This window comes from Pogoniulus pusillus, chromosome 21 (genome assembly GCF_015220805.1).
Source record: "Pogoniulus pusillus isolate bPogPus1 chromosome 21, bPogPus1.pri, whole genome shotgun sequence".
Classification (NCBI taxonomy): domain Eukaryota; kingdom Metazoa; phylum Chordata; class Aves; order Piciformes; family Lybiidae; genus Pogoniulus; species Pogoniulus pusillus.
Window position 1 is genome coordinate 9,960,084 of NC_087284.1, and position 16,204 is coordinate 9,976,287.

At 44.2% G+C, this 16,204-nt stretch overlaps 1 protein-coding gene across 13 annotated transcripts in view; it reads right to left on the reverse strand.

Moving 5' to 3' along the window:
- Positions 1–1,585: 1,585 nt before the first annotated feature.
- The window catches only part of LOC135184794 (uncharacterized), a 616,367-nt gene continuing 601,748 nt past the window's right edge, over positions 1,586–16,204 (reverse strand). For all 13 annotated transcript variants that reach the window (XM_064160870.1, XM_064160872.1, XM_064160881.1 and 10 more), the window contains one exon: positions 1,586–1,977. The gene's annotated coding sequence lies outside the window, so the exon portion shown is untranslated. The remainder of the gene's footprint in view (positions 1,978–16,204) is intronic.

Below are 16,204 nucleotides of genomic sequence, written 5' to 3' on the forward strand. Positions count from 1 at the left end.
GGTGAATAGGTAGCATTTTAAAAAATGAAAGCAAGGAAAAGTTTTAAAGCCAACTCTGGTCTTGCCTACTGTGCTGGGGTGCAGTGACTTGCTGTCCAACTGGAACAGGCTGCTCAGCGAGGTTGTGGAGACTCCTTATCTGGAGACTTTTGAGACCTGTCTGGATGTGTTCCTGTGTGACCTGCGCTGGATTCTATGGTCCTGCTCTGGCAGGGGAGTTGGACTCGATGATCTGTGGAGGTCCCTTCCATCCCCTAACATCCTGTGATCCCATGATCCAGCACCTTAACCTGCTTGCCCTGGGAGAGCCTGTGCACCGTTTCTGAAGCAGCTAATTCCTAGATACCCCATGGCTCACTGTGGAAAGGAGCCACCTCCCTACCCAGTCAGAGCCCATCTGACCTATTCTTACAAGAATATATAATTACTTATATAATAACTTAGATAAATCAAAGCATCTCTGCAGCCTCATGATGCTGCCAACATCTGCAAAGCATCCCCCACTGATGCAACACTGGTAATTTGCAAATACATCTACCTACATCAACATGCCCTCAGTTTTCCCCTTCACCTTTCTAATGGACATCAACCCATTATTTGTTTTTGGCTTTCTTTTTTTTTTTCTCTTTGCCTTCAGAATTAGTATTACTCAGTGTCTAGGTGCAATGTATTTACTCACATCAAGAATGAATACATGACCCTACTAATACTTAGGACTTCACTCTTGCCCAACATATTTTTCCCTGTAGTGGCAGATCACACAACAAATTGCAAAGTATGCTAAGCAAGAGTCTTAGTTAGGGAAAAGAGAGGTTTTGTTGGTAAAGCATCAAACATAATCCAGATTTCCTAATTCTCCAGATCAGTGTGTGTACCACCAGACCATTAAGCAGTGCAAAAATCAATGTGCTACATGATGTAATACGGCAGTGGGACTGTCTTACAGCTTGTCCTTGACAGATGTTTGTATTGACTGTAAACAGCCCAAAAGACAAAGCCTGCACCACAACAATTCCACAAATCACTTTAAAAAAAAAACCCAAAAGTAACAATCCTCAGGGCTCCAAAGCTTCCAAATTAAAATCCCTGTAAAATGCCTAACCCCAGAGGCTTTTTACTGTAGAATTATCACTGGTAAATATATAGATTATTTAATTAATCTACTTGGTTTTAAGTTGTCTGCTCTTTTATTTTCCTTCTGTGCCTTACTTTGGTGGTTTGGGCCCCCTGGCACCTTCAGAGATTGCTGAGAGGTTTCTGGTAGGAAGGATCAGAAGTTCACATGCACAGGTGGATATGGTGCCAGGGACTTCATCCCAATGTCCTAGTCTCATCCCTGCTCAACATTTACCCCTTGAATGCAATCTGAAGTTCAAAGGTAAACCCAAAGTGGCACCCCAATGGTACAGTCTTGCCAGCTTTGCATTTAATGAGCTCAGGGTTTCACTAGGCTCTGGAGTCTGTGATTCAAACACTCTCCTCACTGTTCAGTTAATGGGATCAGAGTAGCTCCATCTGTAATGTGCGGGTTGTCTCCTGGGTAATCTGCCTCAAGGAGATGGATTGAGAAGCTTACACCTTTAAATATGATGCAGTCAAGGAGAATTATAATTATTGCATGTATTAACACTGAGTACAAGGCCCAAATTACATGGCAGAGAAAATATGAACTAAAATGGAATATTGGAGTAGCCAATATTCAGGAGAAAACCACCATTGATAGCACATTATCCATGCTATTGGAAAACTTTGCTGGGGAGAAAAGAAACAGAAGATAGATTCTCCCTCAAACTATTGGAAGTGTTCTAGGGCCGTGAGGCAGATCATTGTACTTAGCTTGTATGTGAGAGTTGGAAGGGAGTCCATCAGCCTTATCCTGGCTTTTCTTCTTCTCCAGGATCAGTCTTTTTTCTTCCTTTAAGAGAAGGAGTTTTGCCTCTTCTGCAGGCCAGCCTGGTCCATTCATTTAGGCACACCCTGTTTAGTTAAAATGATGACTTTTAATTGTTTTGATAAGATGTCTGCTCAATCTCTGCACTGCTTGCCTAAAGAAGAGGTTCAGTGGATTTAGAGAAGAGCTAATAACTTTGAAGCTGGCTATAGGATCTGGGCACCCACTTTACTTTTCTGTTACTGGGAATTATGTGTCTAAATCCCTAAGCTTTTGGAAATTGTAGCCTAAAGGCTTGACCTGTTGGACTTAGCCTAAAGGAACATAGCTGTCATCAGTTACAAATAGAGTTGTTGGCAGTTAGCTATGAAACTACTTGATTTGAATGTATAAAGATTGTTTTAACCTCCAAATATTAGATCTGGTGCTGCCTGAATTGAATACTGAGCACAAAACTGCGTATGCAAGATCTCTCTGATACCTTGAAAAGCCTTCAGGAAGCAGGGCCTTAGCTTTCAGAAGCAAGTTGAAAACAAAGGCACTGGCAGCTGAATAGGAATGCATTTAAAAATATGGTTCTATTTGGCTGTTATCTGACATATTAACTTGATTAGGAATGAGCACCAATTTTAACAGTTCCCAGATTTTCTTCCTTCACCATTAGGATGTCTAAATTCAGCACCATGTATTAGACTGTCTCAGTCCTTCTGAAAGAGATTTTCTTCCCCTTCTGTGCAGTTTAGGTCACTGCAATTTCCTCAGTAACAGAAAATCCCACTGTCCAGATAGATTTTTCTAACTAGTTCATTCTTCTGTGTGAGTTTTGATCTAGTCAATGAAACTTGAATTTCATTGCTTCAGAAATCTGCTCCAAAGGACAGAAAACACCGTGTTGTATTGCAGGTAAGAGTAAGAACATTGTTGTTACTTTTGTTGAGGGCTTTCTTCATTTTGTATCAGTACTTCTTAACCAGATTCTCACCTTGAAAAAGAGAAGGCTGAAGGGAAATCTCATCACTCTCTACAACTACCTGAAAGAACATTGTGGAGAGGTTGGTGCTGGTCTCTTTCACAGGTAATTAGTGATAGAACAAGAGGGAATGGCCTCAAACTGTGACTGGTTAAGTTTAAACTGACATTAGGAAGTTTTTTTTCATTGAAGGAATGGTCAAGCATTGGAGTAGGCTTCCCAGAGAGGCAGCTGAGTCCTCAACCCTGGGTGTGTTTAAAGGTTGTTTGGATGTGGTGCTTGGGAATATGGTTTAGGGTGCACCTTGTAGAGTAGGGATGTCAGTTGGACTTGGTGATCCCAAGGGTCTTTTGCAACCTGAATATTTCTGTGATTCTCATACACCACAAATGCGAAAGTCACCATAGTGAGTATCTGAAATTACCTAAACCACTTCCAGTTACTGTAGTACAAAATTGTTTTACTGAGAATCACAAACAAGCACATTAAGGACTGGTCTGAGAAAATCCGAGCACTCTGTGAAGTGTCATTAACCTTGGGGAGGGGGAAGGAGGAGCAAGGGGGAACGACACACAGGGAGAATACATCAAGTGTGCATGAAAGGCTGAGCAGTAATGCGTTTGGTTTTGAAAGTGACATACTGCATGTTTGTGAAAGGAGAAAACAAGGTCTCACCACTGCAGCTTCCAGAGGCAGACTTGTACAAAGATTTAAAAGCCTGTGGGACGTTGCATGCTGAGTTAAAGAGCTTGATATGGAAGTAATTAGGTAGCAGACAGTAAGTGTGATAGAAAAAATAGTGGAAGAAGAGCTTTTAAGAAAGCTAAATGACTGCTTAAAGCCCTCCTCCTCTTACCATTCCTGACCTCCTTTAAGTTGAGGCAGGCACGATGAAAGATCTACACATTTTCTTCTTCTAATAATTTCCTCAGCAATCAGGGAGCAGAAGTTGTTAAGCGTAGTACGATCGGTTGCAAGAGATTTGCTCCAGCATTTGGTTCTTATGCCAAGAACATAAAACTGTCTAATAGGAAGTCCTCCACTCATGAGCAGGGAATAGAGCTGAAGTAGCAATCAGCAGCTGATTGAGGCTGTCTGACCACAGCGACCAGCTGTCCAAGCAGGGATTTCAGCAAGTGCTGTTTTAGGCTAGTCTCTGCATCAGATCGTGTGGGCTCCGGTAGTAGTTCTATTCTTTGGGCAAAATCTGGCAGCTGCTTGCAAGGCTGTGCAAGGACCACAGTGCAAGTAGGTCTGGAGGTAAAACACACAAAGAGAATTCAGTGTCCCAGGAAAAGAAGATGAAACTTTTATGAGAATGCTAGGAAATGGGATGGGAGGTAACTCGATGGGAGAGAAAATGGAGGAAGTGTGAACTTTGCTCCTCATTCTACCGTCTCCTTCTACCTCCCACCACAAGTTAAGGAGCATTTGGGTGCATAAGCGGATTCTTTGGCTTGGTTTAGTGCCAACAATGAGAACATTTGTGAAGCAAAGCCAAGCATGCTGGCAAATATCCATTGATCATCCTTTCCTTCATTAAAGTCTTCTCACCTTATGAGAAAAAATTGATTATGCTAACACAGGACACGCTTCCTCCAGCACTTCAAAGCCTGCAGAGGTGGAAGCTGGATTTGGGCCATAGTGCCTGGAGCCTTCAAGAGTTAATTAAACATAATAGTAACCTATATATTTACAGGTCCGTTTTTGATGACAGCAACAGAATAAAGGTTAACCCCACTTTTCAGGTTCTCCCTCAGGATTTGTTTGAACTTTGCTCCTGTTCCACCTCTACATCAGGCATGAACTGAGCTCTGCAAGTCAGAGAGAAATGCATGGTGCATCTTCAGCTAGAAATACAAGCTGCAGGGATGGCAAGACTGAGTGGTTTGCCAAAGGCTACACATGAAAACTCTATCAGGGTCCAGTTTTATTGTTTCATCTTTTTCTTTCCTTACAAATTACCTGCCACCCTCCCCCTTCTGTGATGAATCATGAGAGTATCAGTACAAAAATCAGTATAAATGACATATAGGCACTGCCTGAAATCCTGCAAAGCACCTTACTGCTGGTGAGGTGGCAAAGAATGAGGAACAGAAATCGTTCAGATTTCCTAGCCTTAATGCAAACAGCATTTATTTAAGCTTCTACATGCAGATCAACTAAGCAGCTTTAAAGACACCACTAAAACCTTCAAGCTGCATAACATTGATGAAAAATTGACTTAGAATCGACACGCTGCACTGTGCTTACTAGCCCTGACAAGGTGGATAAAAATAGCAAGGAAACAATGGTGACGTCAATCAAAGACTGGGCAAGCCAAAGAATTCTGCAAATACTCCCACATGGAATGAGTCAGAGGTGGTGTGGAGAGTTTGAGAAACCCAAAGCAAGCAAAATCTCTTTAAGAGAAGTTTCACTGTGTGCTCACAAACCTTAGACAAGTTTAATTTAAATCAACAGAGGAGTATTGAACATGTTTGAGTCTGTTGGTGCGGTGACAAGTTCTGTAAGATGCTTTCCCCCCCCTCCTCCCCAAAGCTTTCCAAATAAGTGATAAATAAAACTAGATCTTTAGGCAGTATAAAATTCCCAGCTGAAGAAACCTGTGAGAAACTTAATGTCTGTGTATTCACATGAAAATGTGACCCTGCAGGACAGATAGTAGAGAATACTGACATCTTCCATCAGTAAACAGACAAGAATGAGTTTAGCAGCTGTCAACCGAGCACAACATGCCATGATGTGGTACTTCAGGACAGGAAGTAAAGCAGCATGGTCCAGCCAGTTGGAAATGGGGAGGGAATTTTGGGAGATAAACTGTCATAGACTCAATCAGGTTGGAAGAGACCTCCAAGGTCATCCAATGCAACCTTTCACCCAGCCCTGCCCAATCAACTAGACCATGGCACTAAGTGCCTCAGCCAGGCTTTTTTTTAACACCTCTAGGCATGGTGACTCCACCACCTCCCTGGGCAGCCCATTCCAATGCCAATCACTCTCTCTGGCAAGAACTTCCTCCTAACATCCAGCCTACACCTCCCCCGACACAACTTGAGACTGTGTCCCCTTGTTCTGTTATTCTGTCATACCTCTCAAACATGTCAAGCAGCCCAAGGTTCACAGAGGACAGTATTTTTAGCCATAGTATTTTAAGGTCTCCCACACACCAATGACAGAGCCTTTAATGCTTGTGTTTACTTTGGAGCAATATCAAATAACAAAGTTTTGCAAAATCTCAGCTTCTGAAATTCAACCAGGTGTCTTTTGCAACATTTGAAGACCTAGTCACTTATGAAAACACAAGTAAGGATCATGAGGATGAACAATTTCAGGACTGATGGTTGGTTTTTAAGATCACAGAATCGCATCTATGGGTAGGATCATCTTGAGCCATAGAACACAGAGGCCCTGCACTAGCATCCACAGTAATCAAAGAAGGTATTTTCTTTACTCTCCTGGTTTTGATGGTCAGCAACAATAAGCCAAGGAGCAATGGCTACAAACTGGAACATAGAAGGTTTTACCTCAACATGAGGAGAAACTTCCTTACAGTGAGGGTGACAGAGCACTGGAACAGGCTGCCCAGAGAGGTTGTGGAGTCTCCTTCTCTGGAGACTTTCAAAACCCTCCTGGATGAATTTCTGCGTGGATTACCCATGGGGATCCTGCTTTGGCAGAGGGGTTGGACTCAATCTTTGGAGGTCCCTTCCAACCTCTAATGTTCTGTGATTCTATGATTCCCTTCATTAGGTCTGGGACTAAGTTCATCAGTAACATCATGGAAATACCTTTTATTTTCCCAACACAACAGGTGTGCAAACATGGTGTAACATGCAAGAGCTCCAAATGCCAGGTCATGTCTCAATAAGCAACTTTCCCAAGGTAAGGAAAGAGGTTTCTTCCAAAAGCTTTTACCCACTCTCTGATTTCTTTTCCCTGAGTCAGAACTTTTCCTCACAGATGCTTCTTTTACAGCTGGTTTTGCAGTATTTAAAGTTTCCACAATGAGGTCAAGTGTCCTGAAAAAATCCCCCCCATAATCAGCAATCTCTTTCTATTACAGAATTGATACTTCTTTCTAATGGCTTCCTAGTCTTTCCTGCAAATCTCTCCCTTTCTCCAAACAGCAAGAGTGACAGGAAGATGAGACCTGTGGGAAACATGGGCTGAAATCCAAAGGGCCTGAGAAGTTTAAACCCACTGATCAATGGGCTGTTGGCAGAATATCCTCTATCCTCCCACCAAATCTGCATCTCAGTGAACACTTGAGGCTGAAGCTGGAAAAGGAAGCCCTGTTAAAGGGTCATCTAAGAAAACATTTTTGTTTCTTTTCCTGCTAGACCTTCTTCATCTTCTCCCTGTACTACTTTGATGTTTCAGTCTTTTGCAACCTCTGCTGAGTAAGGAAGATGAAAAGCTGTTATTGTTTTATTAAATTTTAGGTGCTCTTTGCCACTCCTTTCCTGTTTTTTACCTGAAAAGCCAGCCAAAACTAAGATACTATCTGTGGGCAGGAAGCATCTGAGCCGAAAATGCCATAGTCTCCAATGGTTACATGGAAAAACAAATACTCCAGTATACACACACTCTAATAATTAGCCCTTTTAAAGACAGCAAGTACTCACTTGCAGTGGAAGATCCATCCTAATGTTGTATATGTAGTCATATGCCATGTCCTCAAGATTACTTCATAAGCCAGAACAATCAAAGCTTTAAATTAAGACTGCAGAAGTCCTGATTTTCCACCTTTTATCTTCTAGAATGAATGTAAACCCACATTTAATTTTCTCTGTTCTAAGATCTGGCCATATGAAGAGGTTCTGTCCTTCCTCTACCCAAATTGTAAGCCACTGGTAGACCATACCTGCTATTACATGATAATTTTAGAAGATGACTTCAGTACCAAACTGTAGTTAAGGGAAAGGTATACAGGCCTTACTAAATGATCATGTCAGAACAGCCTTACTGTTTATTGTGACAGGCTGGAAGGCTTTGTGGTGGCCTAGGGATGACCTCTTATACATACAGCAATCTCACAGCAGCTGCATGAGGTACCTGCAGTGCTGATGGAAATACAGCAAGACTCTGATGTGTCCATAGTGGAGATACTCAGGAAATATACACCCTTCTTTATAAAGGGGTGTGTTAGCTGACAAAACATTTGCTAGTGGAAAGTGTGGGCTGAATGATCATCGAGTAGTGTGCTGGATTGGGAACTGGCTGAAGGGAAGAAGTCAGAGATTGTAGTCAATGGGTTGGAGTCTAGTTGGAGGACTGTAGCTAGTGGAGTCCCACAGGGGTCAGTACTGGGACCAGTTCTGTTCAATATATTCATCAATGACCTGGACAAGGGCACAGGGTGCACTGTCAGCAAGTTTGCTGATGACACCAGACTAGGTGGAGTGGCTGACACAGCTGAAGGCTGTGCTGCCATTCAGAGAGACCGAGACAGGCTGGAGAGGTGGGCAGGGAGACACTGGGTGAAATGCAACAAGGGAGAGTGTAGAGTCTTGCACCTAGGAAAGAACAACCCCATGGAGCAGCAGAGGTTGGGAACTGACCTGTTAGAGAGCAGTGAAGGGAAGAGGGACCTGGGGGTCCTGGTGGATGGAAGGGTGACCATGAGCCATCGATGTGCTCTGGTGGCCAAGAATACCAATGCCATTCTAGGATATATTAGAAGGGCTGTGGTTAGTAGGTGGAGAGAGATTCTCCTGTCCCTCTACTCTGCCCTGGTGAGGCCACATTTGGAGTACTGTGTCCAGTTCTGAGCCCCCTAACTGAAGAAGAACCTCAGGGAACTACTTGAAAAAGGCCACTGCAGAGCCACAAAAAATTTTATGGGAATTGACCAGCTTCCTTATGAGGAGAGGCTGAGAGAGCTGGGGCTGTGCTGCTCGGTGAGGAGACTGAGAGGTGACCTGATTTATGTTTATAGATATGTAAAGGGTGAATGCCAAGACGATGGAGCCAGGCTCTGCTCGGTGATGCCCAGTGACAGGACAAGGAGCAGTGGGTGGAAATTGAGGCATAGGAAACTTCATGTAAATATGTAAGAGTGACAGACCACTTGAATATCTCCAGGGCAACTCACATGATTGTTGAACAGGCTGCCCAGGGGGGTTGTGGATTCTGGAGATATTCAAGACCTGCCTGGATGCGTTCCTGTGTGATCTGCTGTAGGTGATCTACCTCTGGCAGGGGGAGCTGGACTGGATGATCTTTGGAGGTCCCTTCCAGCCCCTGTGAAGTGTGTGTGTACGTCTTAATGGGAAAAGTCTTACTGTCTATCTCACTGTGGAAGATTGAGATGCTCCATAAGACTGATACCATAATTTCCATGGTAACTGCTGAAGGTTTGCTAGGTGAAATTTGACCAATGGTCAGCCTGAAGTTCAGTGTTCAGCTAAAAAGGATTGCCCATGGTTTGGATTGTAACAGGCAGGAATGCAGGCTAAATCTGACTGTTTTCTTGTGACAAATCAGAAGTTTTCTCCTTCTCTGTTGTAAACTGTTGGCAGGATCAGGCCCTTAAGTACTGCATAGCAAATATCTTTGTGCAATCTGACTAATGTATGTATTTTGCAAGCAGTTACTATCGTTTGTCCTCTGCCAGAGTTTGATGAACCATTACAGAGAAATGAAGAATACTTTTAATTTGTGCTGTATTAAATTATGCTGCTATTAATTATTAAATAAAGATTATTACTGAAAGTTAATGAAAGAAACTGTCATTATTATATCTGCCACAAATAAAAAGTATATCTACTGTATCATACAGATGATGCTGTCCATTGATTAGTTTACAGACCCTGAAACTTAAGGGATGTCAAAAATGCCCAGGCTTTCCTGAAACCCTCAGCTATGTGCTAGATGAGGTCAAAAGATGTGCTGTGTATCAGCCTGAATGATTCTCCCTTTACTCATATAATCTCTTCCTCTTTCCCCTTTCCAAACACTGCATATCTATAATTAATAATTTACTGGTCATATCATGTACATCTTGAGCCTTGAAAATTTTCAAGGCATGAGACTTTAACCTGATTTTTACATTTTGGAGGAGATAAATAAATTGATCACAAGTCAAGCTCTAACGTTCCTCTTAGTCTGGCATAACTGAGGTTTACACAGTTTCATAGATCCAGAGGAAACTGATGGGTAAAATTATCCTGAAATTGCATCTATGTTGTCTGTATGTCCTTACTTTCCTAAAATAGTCTTTTATTCTGGAATAATTTCAGTGGATTCTTTTTGGTTACTGTTCAGTGTGACTGAAGACAAAACTACCTTGGCTCACTGTCTAGGAAACCACTGGTCTGTGGCAAATTTGGCTGGACTCAGAGAAAGATATTTTGAATTGCTCCTTATTTTGAAAGAGAAAATGTGTGGTCTGCTGTTTGAGTGTGTGTGTGCAGAGTTCTCTTTTTCATTTTTTTCCCCTTCCCCTCAACATGCAGTAACTGTGATGCTCTGTGCTGTGGTGAAAGAGAACCAATGTATGTTGGGTGGGAAATGATAGAATCACAGAGTTACAGAATGGCTTGGGCTGGAAGAGAACATCAAAGGTCATCTAGTCCACTCTCTCTGCACTGAGCAAGGGCATCTTCAACTAGATCAGGTTGATCTGAGCTCTATCCAACCTGACCTGGCATGTTTCTAGGGGTGGGGCAACCTGAGCCAGTGTTTAACCACCCTCCGTGTAAAAAAAATGTCTTTCTTAGATTTATAGTCTAAATCGTCCCTTATATTTTAAACCAGTCACCTCTTGTCCTGTCTTACCAGGCCCTGCTAAAAAGTCTGTCCCCATTTTCCTTCTAGACCTGCTTTAAGTAATGAAAGGATGCAATAAGGTCTCCCTGGAGCCTTCTTGTCCGCTGGCTAAACGACCACTACTCTCTCAGGCTTTTTCATAGCAGAGCCCTCAGTTCATTTTTGTAGACTGTTCTAGACTCACTCTAACAGGTTCATGTCTTTCCTGTGCTGAGAACTCAAGAGCTGGACACAGCGCTACAGGTGCATTGTCACCAGAGTGGAGCGGAGATGCAGCATTCTCTCCCTCCAACTGCTGGGGTGCTGGCTTATGGACTGTGAGCACATATGGCAGGTCTTGGTCTGGAATTTTAATTGTAACACCAGGCCTGATAGTACTGACACACTTGTTTTGAACAGTGTGGGGTTCTACTGCTGTTTTTCACTCGGCTGACGCATCTGGAATCCATCTGCTAAGAGGAAGGGCTGGGAGAGTTGAAGTTGTACAGCCTGGAGAAGAGAAGGCTCCAGGGAAACCTTGTGGCCTTTCAGTACTTAAAGGAGGCCTGTAAGACTTCTTAACAGGGCATGTTGTGACAGGATAAGAGATGATGATCTTAAACTAAAAGAGGGGAGATTTAGTGTAGATCTGAGGAGCAGATTTTTTACACTGAGGGTAGTGGAACACTGGCACAGGTTGCTCAGAGAGGTGGTAGAGGCCCCATGACTGCAAACGCTCCATTTCAGGTTGTTTCTAAGCAAATCTATCTAGTTGAAGGTGTTCCTGCTGACTGTGGAGAGGAATTGGACTAGATGACCTTTAAAGGTCACTTAGAATCTAAAGCATTCTCTTGTTCTATGAAAACTTAAACATAGAGGGGTTCACTTCAACATGAGGAGAAACTTCTTTACAGTGAGAGTGATAGAGCCCTGGAACAGGCTGCCCAGAGAGGTTATGGAGTCTCCTTCTCTGGAGACTTCCAAAACCTACCTGGATGCATTCCTGTGCAAACCACCCTAGGGGATGCTGCCTTGGCAGAGAGGTTGGACTCAACGATCTCTGGAGGGCTCTTCCAACCTCTGAGGTTCTTGTGATTGCTGCTTCATGTCCAACAATTAAGATACACCAGTTAGGCTTTCCACAGAAGACATCTCTGCAGCCATAGAGACATTAAGTGTAGATCCACTGTGCAGAGAGGGAAAATGAGCCATTTACCAAAACCCATTGGCCTCTACTACCTCTAGAGTAGATTTCTCCCACTAAAGGATGGGAGGATGAAAAGCTGTTCACAGCTACTCACAAAACCAATATGGCTGACTAAGCATCAGACAAGTATTGACTAAGTGACCCTCACCAACCTGGGGAAGAAATCTGCTGCTCCCATCTTTGCTGATCTCTTTCTGCCAGTTGCTTCTACTCATGCTTTGTGCAGTCCCTGGGGAATTGACTCTTACTAAAAAAAGTTCAGAAACATGCATGGAGGACACAGAGCTTTATCATAGAATCCACCAGGTTAGAAGAGACCTCCGAGATCATCCAGTCCAACCTATCCCCCAGCCCTATCCAGTCATCTAGACCATGGCACTAAGTGCTGCTGTTGAATTTCTTGATGGAACAGCTTTTCCCTGGGCAATGCTGACGTATTAATATCTCACAGAACTGATGAGATGCCTTCCCAAGACAGGCAGATTCCTAGTGGGATCACTGCTGGATTCCTTCCACCCCACTTGATACACTGCTACAAATCCACCTTCACAGATTCTGCATCCCACAACCACCTTGCCATGATGAGTGCCACAGCAAACCAGCAGGAGAGTGTCTGAAAGCCCTCAAGTTACAGCTGACATATCCAGGGCTCTCTGCTGTCCTGCCACACATTTTATCATTTTGATGTATTCAGAAAGCCCTGCAAATACTATATGAGTATGGGAGGTCCTAGTCAGAGAAAGCATTTCAGTTAGAATAGCTGCCATACATATCTGGAAAGACAGCTGAACTATGCTGGGGTGAAAAATGGAACTGTGCTTTTAATATTCATGAATGGTATATGGCTATGCAGCTCTTTAGGGACAGGACTCTAGAGAGCCAGATATGGGCTGAACAGTTGGATGTCACTAGGCAAAGACATGAACATGGTCCTGGAAGCAATGCTTCTCAGGACATTATTTTCTTGTAGGGATAATGGCCTTGATCTTGAATGACTGCAGGTTTTCAGTGAGTACATCAATAGTTTCCACTGCAATAATTTGGTATGACAACTTTAAAATACACAAAACATATCCCACTGATAACAGAACCTATTCTCCTGATAAAGAGATGCACGAACTACTGGAGCCCAGAAATACGTAGGAGAGAAATTAAATGCCTAGTGGCACTGTATGTGAATGCTACATGCACACACTCAGCACTATACACAAATCCACATGCAGAAGTAAAGAGATAAACATCTCTCGATGTGTATTTACACAATATTCCTGAAGCTTGTTGCCAAGAATCGTGGAATAGTGGGAGTCAGAAGAGACCTCCAGGGATCATCTAGTCCAGCCCCTCAGCTACTCAGAAGGCAGCTGGTTCACTTAATACATTTCATGGCTGCATTTTCCTTACCCCTTTTTTTCTTTTTAAATTATCCTGCCTGTCTTTTTGAAACGTTCCTTCACATTGTGGTAAAAAATCATAGTCATAGAAGCAGTCTATGGGACCACAAGGAAGGGACCACAAGGATCATCTAGTTCCAACCCCCCCCTTCCATGGCCAGGGACAACCTACCCTAGATCAGGCTGCCCTGAGCCTCATCCAGCCTGGCCTTAAACACCTCCAGGGATGGGGCCTCAACCACCTCCCTGAGCAACCCATTCCAGGCTCTCACCACTCTCATGCTGAGCAACTTCCTCCTCACGTCCAGTCTGAATCTCCCCACCTCCAGCTTTGCTCCATTCCCCCTAGTCCTGTCACTACTGATAGCCTAAAAAGTCCCTCCCCAGCATTTTTGTAGGCCCCCTTCAGATACTGGAAGGCCACAATAAGGTCACCTCGGAGCCTCCTCTTCTCCAGACTGAACAGCCCCAACTCTTTCAGTCTGTGCTCATAGGAGAGGTGCTCCAGCCCTCTGTTTATCCTTGTGGCCCTTCTCTGGACATGCTCCAGTATGTCCACATCCCTCATATAATAGGGGCTCCAGAACTGGATGAAGTACTCCAGGTGGGGTCACACCTTGTATTTTTCAGCTGCTGATTGGAAAAATCTAGTGCAGCACAGCACTAGAGGCCATTCCCTCTTGTTCTATCACTAATTCCCTGTGAGAAGAGACCAGCAGCAGCCCCTCCACGATGTCCTTTCAGGTAGCTGTAGATAGGGATAAGGTCTCCCCTCAACTCCCTCTTTTTCACACTAACCAGCCCCCTCTCCTTCAGTCACTCCTCACAAGATTTATTCCCCAGGCCCTTCCCCAGCTTTGTTGCTCTCCTCTGCACTCACTGCAGCACCTCCACATCCCTCTTGTAAGGACGTGCCCCAAACCAAACATAATACCCAAGGCATGGCCTCACCAGAGCAGAGGGAGCTGCAGTTGCTGAGGCCCTTGGGAAATGCAGGCTCAGTGTAAAGAAGCCTGACCAGAGGTATCTCTGTCTTTAGGTTTTGATATGGAATCTGACACCTGGCTATCAGACTGGACATCTGCTTGACAGTTTTGACTTGTAATCATTATGATGAATCCTTAAACAAACAGATCATAGTAGACAGCAAAAAACACACTAGAACAATGTAGAACCTGGCCTGTTGCTAGGGCCAATGCATGTCAGAGAGATCACCAAAAAATACTACCTTCCTTCCTTCTTTTTACTAACCCAGCAATTTGTTTGACTTTTCTCCTTACTGAAAGCAGTCCTGTTCAGTATCTTTATTGATGATCTGGACGAGGGCATTGAGTCCAGCATCAGTAAGTTTGCAGGTGACACCAAGCTGGGAGCGGGTGTTGATCTGTTGGAAGGTAGAAGAGCACTGCAGAGGGACCTAAACAGGCTGGATGGGTGGGCAGAGGGCAATGGGATGAGATTGAACAAGGCCAAGTGCAGGGTTCTGCACTTTGGCCACAACAACCCCAAGCAGTGCTACAGGCTGGGGACAGAGTGGCTGGAGAACAGCCAGGAGGAATGGGAGCTGGGAGAACTGGTAGATAGTAGCTGAACATGAGCCTGCAGCGTGCCCAGGTGGCCAAGAGAGCCACTGGCATCCTGGCCTGCATCAGGAACAGTGTGGCCAATAGAATAAGGGAGGTTATTCTTCCCCTGTACTCAACACTGGCCAGGCCACACCTTGAGTCCTGTGTCCAGTTCTGGGCTCCTCAACTCAAGAGAGATGTTGAGATGCTGGAAGGTGTCCAGAGAAGAGTGATGAAGCTGGTGAGGGGCCTGGAACACAAACTCTGTGAGGAGAGGCTGAGGGAGCTGGGGGTGTTTAGCCTGGAGAAGAGGAGGCTCAGGGGAGACCTCATTGCTGCCTACAACTACCTAAAGGGAGGTTGTAGCCAGGTGGGGATTGGTCTCTTCTGCCAGGCAACCAGCAACAGGACAAGGGGACAGAGTCTGAAGTGCCAGGGAGAGGTCTAGGCTGGATGTTAGGAGGAAGTTCTTGCCAGAGAGAGTGATTGGCATTGGAATGGGCTGCCCAGGAAGGTGGTGGAGTTGCCGTCCCTGGAGGTGTTGAAGAAAAGCCTGGATGAGGCACTCAGTGCCATGGTGTAGTTGATTGAATAGGGCTGGGTGCTAGGTTGGACTGGATGATCTTGGAGGTCTCTTCCAGCCTGGTTGATTCTATGGTATGGTACAATGCATTTGGCACTGCCAGTTTTACCTGTGAATGATTTGGTAGAATGACATCTTCAAAGCAGAAGACATCGCTATTAATATTTTACCCTTCCTGTGACGTATTTACTGTAGCATGTACCTGCTAAAACAAGAGCCTAAGGTAGTACTCCTAACACTCTATTCAGACACTCAGGTGTAAGCAGACCGAAATCAAAGCACCACATGTTCTCCTTTAATTCAACAGGATTTGTGGGAGTGCAAAATGTTAAGAATTTAAGGCCATTTTTACTGTGATTCCTTAATAAATGGACTTAGGATCCAGACTGGAAAGCTGTAACTTATGCACATAGCAAGGGGGTTAAGGTGGCACAGGGTTGAGGTAGGAAGGCATCAGAAGTCTCTTTGCTCTGTTTCAACCTTCTGATATTTGATGCCACTCTCCAGAGGTCTCCAAAGTGTAAAAAGTTTGTCTCCTCTTGTTAAATTGCCACCTGCTCAGGGAAAAGCTAATCCATTAAGGTCAAGCAGTTCTGAGAAGGTGCTGCAGTGCCTGGGGCAGCCTCTTGAGTTTCACTTCTAGCAGCTGCGGGAAGATGAAGTCGGGATGGTCCTTGTTACTGAAATTAGACAGATCAGGAAGTAAACAGAGCTCGCCTTTCATCTGATCTGGCTTTGAGATGAGAAAGGTTGGGGAGGGGGGCAGAGCAGAGGGTGAATTCCTCTCCTAATTACTTTACGGGTCAGTTCTCCAGACTTTGTGTCAATGTCAGACACACATAATC